This window comes from Atta colombica, unplaced genomic scaffold (genome assembly GCF_001594045.1).
Source record: "Atta colombica isolate Treedump-2 unplaced genomic scaffold, Acol1.0 scaffold121, whole genome shotgun sequence".
NCBI classification, from domain to species: Eukaryota; Metazoa; Arthropoda; class Insecta; order Hymenoptera; family Formicidae; genus Atta; species Atta colombica.
The window spans coordinates 530216-534622 of record NW_017259208.1 but is presented as its reverse complement, the minus strand read 5'-3'; the positions used below and the strand labels follow the sequence as shown (position 1 = coordinate 534622).

The 4407-nt window shown below is 37.5% G+C and overlaps 1 protein-coding gene and 1 pseudogene across 1 annotated transcript in view; one reads left to right on the top strand and one right to left on the bottom strand.

Annotated features, from left to right (window-relative positions):
• The window catches only part of LOC108694665, a 30493-nt gene that overhangs the window by 13614 nt on the left and 12472 nt on the right, over positions 1-4407 (bottom strand). Inside the window, exon 2 of the mRNA XM_018204275.1 lies at positions 2980-3067. The gene's annotated coding sequence lies outside the window, so the exon portion shown is untranslated. The remainder of the gene's footprint in view (positions 1-2979; positions 3068-4407) is intronic.
• The window catches only part of LOC108694604, a 60418-nt pseudogene that overhangs the window by 52479 nt on the left and 3532 nt on the right, over positions 1-4407 (top strand).

The following is a 4407-nucleotide window of genomic DNA, read 5'->3' as shown; positions in this document are numbered from 1 at the left end:
ATATATATATATATATATATATCTATGTTTGTATGTGTGTGTAAAAGTCGAAGAAAAGAAAAAAATCTCTTAATGCCGTATAGCAAGCGCGCGCTGAATTATATTATAATCCCTTCAGTAATATTACATTTTCCAACCTCCCGTGGCTGCTGAGAAACGAGGTATATTCGTACGATGCTTTAAGAAACTCATTACGCAAATAATTTTATGATTCTTAATTATTCTCGTCCTCCTCGAACGTTTGTCTTCGACGGCATCTCGAAATTGAAAATAACAGTCCTATTAGTAAAGCTTCAATCATGTCTTTAATTCTATGGGAATGTAAGAATGAATCCCTAACTAAGAACACAAATTATCTATATCTTTACACGTTGCAGAAAAATTATATGAACAATAAGCATGCAACAAGAATCACACGATTTAAAGGTAAAGTGAGAACAAAACAGATGCAATGAGAACAAAATTTTCATATTTTTCCTTAAAATATTCTCCATGGAAAAAATATTTCAGTTTAATTTTTATTCAGTTTTATTTTTATTCTAATATCATAACATTTGCAAAGGTATAGAGATAGAAAACTTATGTCTTCTACTTTTATCTTTTATTTTTTATTTTTACTTTTTTTATCATAGTATCATATTGAAACAAATATATCTTGATAGTTATATCTAGACAGTAAAGTACGTATTCAAAAAAATAAAATTTTAATAGAAGTAATCAAGTGAGATTTATATAATCATTGTGAAAAGACGTGATCAGTTTTAATTATTAATTATGTAATCAATACTAATATACAATAATTATTATATCGTAAGAAATAAATTTTTCAAGGGCAAAAGATATTCTTACGAGACTGTTTACGTCGCTTTCCAGATCAAAAATAATTAAGAATGAAATTGCGTAGAAGAGCCTTGTCTTAAGCGACTCGAGGCTTTCCTGCGCGAATCGCCGAGGCTACCCTAACGGTATAGTGTTCCCCTCTGATAGAACTTATTTTCGTAGAAAAGTTGAGTCATGCCCTTTCTGCAACAACTCGCTTGCATTCCGATGCAACGTGCGGGATTTTATTGCGACTCTATCGTGTTTATCCATCAACCTCAACCCTTTCACGTCACAGTGAGATGTTGAGATACGTTTGGCACAGCCATTATCCGCTCAGCAGCGAGACCATTAAAAAAGATGCGATTGATATCCGGTCTTCCGCTGGCGCAATCTCGACGCTTTCTCATGCAGTCGACTACCGTGTCCAGTGAAAAAAAAAAGCCGTAAGAAATTTTCTAGCGGCATTATGCCTCAACAATAAGCTAAATTGTCGATTTAACTGGATAATAACTCCATAGTTCACTTACTATTATAACACCGCACATTAATGCGTCATGCAAAAAATGGAATCCTTTTAACACGCGAGAGACGCGCGTCGCTAAATCAAAAGTTATCTTTATATAATTCACAAATCGCAAAACATAATTCGTAAAATGAACGCAAAATGAAGATTTGTGTTTTGCGATCCACATATAGACTCTGTTACGTTAACTTTTACGCTACGGCGACTGCATTAATCAATGACAGAATAGCAAAAAGTAGCCGGAATGAATTTTATATTTTCTCATTTATCAGAATCCTTTTTATAAATTTCCGATATGGAAAATATCAAACGCACAATAAGAATTTCTCTAACTCGATTTTAAAATATCAATCCGAAATTAAAATATCACCGCTGTTGCAATTTATTCATTACGTATGATTTTTATCTGCGTGTATTTTACGTAATACATTCTAAAAAATATCGGTGTGAATTTAACCCCCATGCGGTATCTACATAATTCTATTGTGCTGGTGTTAATTAATATAAACATCAAACATGGTGTGGATTTCATTATATACCTCTGATGTTTATATCAACATTATGGATTTAAAATCCATGATATTAAATCCACATCATATTGATATATCACATTAATATCAACAACAACACAGTGAGTTATATAAACACCGTTATTGTTTAGAATGTACATCGTTCTGCGTGTTGCGTGTTTTGCGGTTTGTAAATTATGTAGATGTATAAGCTTAACTTTCCGTACGCCACCGTGTCGATGTAATTCCCCAAGACCGAATTAATTTCTTCTCCAGGATAAAAAGGTATCCTGGCTGGTGCGTTCATTATTTTTGCGCATATTGTGCGTCGGCGGAAATGAGAAGCGGGGAAAAGGCGCGAGAAAAATCGTTATAGGGAAACGTTCCGTGGTCGTTCCACGTCTTTTCCTCTTCGTCAGATCCCACTCTCGCGATGCGTCTAACGATGACTGGCAAATCGTGATGCAGGACCGCGAACGAAGGAGAATCTCTCGGGCACGCTTCGATGCGCTGCCGGACCAGCTACACCGTTAGACTCAGCCGTTTGCACTCGCGTGATGGTACATGGTAACAAAATACCCGGTTACACTAACCGCCGCGCCGTGGTATCGTTGTTTATCCTGGAAGTCCTGGAACGCGAATTTTCTATGAAACGCGACGGATGTTTTGCCAGACCCGACGCGTCCCAAGAATGAACACGATGACAGCCCGTTAGCCACGCTATAACGGTGATTAGCTCGGATTCCTGCATCTATTTAAATATCAGGATTTATACAAAAGAAATAAAATATTTACAGATTATAACGCGAATAAATTTATGGAGACTCTTTATAGAGAATTTATATTTTGAGCCTTGAGTAACTCGCGCAGGCAGACGCGAGGCTAACTGAAAGTCGCTCTTCGTTCCGCTCTTACTAAAAAGTTTGCTTTCATCTGGAGTTTGCTTTCAACATTTATACTCTTGAGATTCAATGTCTCTTTTTCCTGAGGTTGACAATTTATTCCGGGAGTTATTCGAGATCGATTTCAGATGTTAAAATTCCTTTATGAATGTAGCAACTTAAATGTACTTAAAAATTAATTATCTACGAATCGAAGTAACTTAATCGAGATATCCAGACGTACCTTCAACGTTTTAGCCGCTCACTGATTGCAGATCCCGTCCCGATCCTCGTCCCTCGTAAGATTTAAGGTTGACGCATGGCGCGCTGTCCTGAAATAACCGAAGTAACATTACGGAGATTATTTAGTGAAAGTTATATCTCGAACGGAGCGTGAAATATGCGGATGTCGCGGATGAGACGCGTACGTATAAAAGACCGCGATTGATGGCTGATAATACATGATGAGTACAAACTCGCGACACAACATAACATGACATCTTACATGATATAAGTGTGCGAATTTGTGGTCATCCCGCGTAATCAATAGGAAATGAATGGGAAAGGAGGCTGGGATGCTCCATTTTTACGCTTCGTCTGAATATAATCTCGAGGGGGCTGTCAGTCCGGTTTTGGAATTTCATCAATAATTCAGTCTATTATTTTATGGATGAACTATCACGAATCATAAGTCAGAGAGAGAGCAGGAACTTCTGCCGCGAGGATTAATTGATCTAAAACCATCGAATCGTATCGCTATGTTGCGTGTTTTAGCAGTTTCCTTATTCGGAGTAATTAAAGGCATGATCTTTTTTTTTTACCACCGAAACACATTATCGGAAATACACAGTTAACACCTTATCGTTATTACATTCTGCGTTTCTAACGTGCACTCCAGCATTCTTTATGGCCTTCAGGGCGAGTTTCATTAGGCTGTACTCTATAATTGCGGTTGAGAATGCACTCTAGCTAAACGTAAAAAGAAGAAGATGCTCGGTGAAGATAGATGAAGAGTAAGATTAAAAGATATCAAAAGATTTATGATGAGACGCTTAAGAAATCCTGGCTAGATCAAACTTTACTTCACTATCATTAGCGCAAAAAGCGTGCTGGCACTGTTTTCAAAATATGCAATCGCGAAAACGGCGAGAGAAAAAAGCTGTAAACTTTTGAAGTTACAATGTCAAATTTAATGTAACTTTTTATATCATCCGGCCCACTTTTCTCTACTGAGACAGTTGATGTAATCGATTCTACAATAGAATACGTGTGCGTCGCCAACCTTGGCCACTTCCTGTCATATAAACACATACGCGTAGTCACGTACACATATACATTTGTTGACTCTCGTCGACCATTTTTTTTTTTAAGTCAAGCATCATGCATCGACATTGTTTCGGGCAATGGCACGTGATCGCTGTACCAATTACGGCTTTGCGTGGATACATGGCTTGAATATATTCGTGCAAGTCGCGCGTATGTTCCCGTACTTCGCGATATAATGAGGATCATCAGCGAAAGAATTCACGAAGGCTTTCGATGATGGTCAGGTCGAGAGATGTCCCACGCGATAACGCCAACGCGATCCTGCATCACATCGCTTTATTGGCGGAATGTAAAGCGGATGATATACAGTATCCTCGGTAATTGTGGATATATATATATATATATA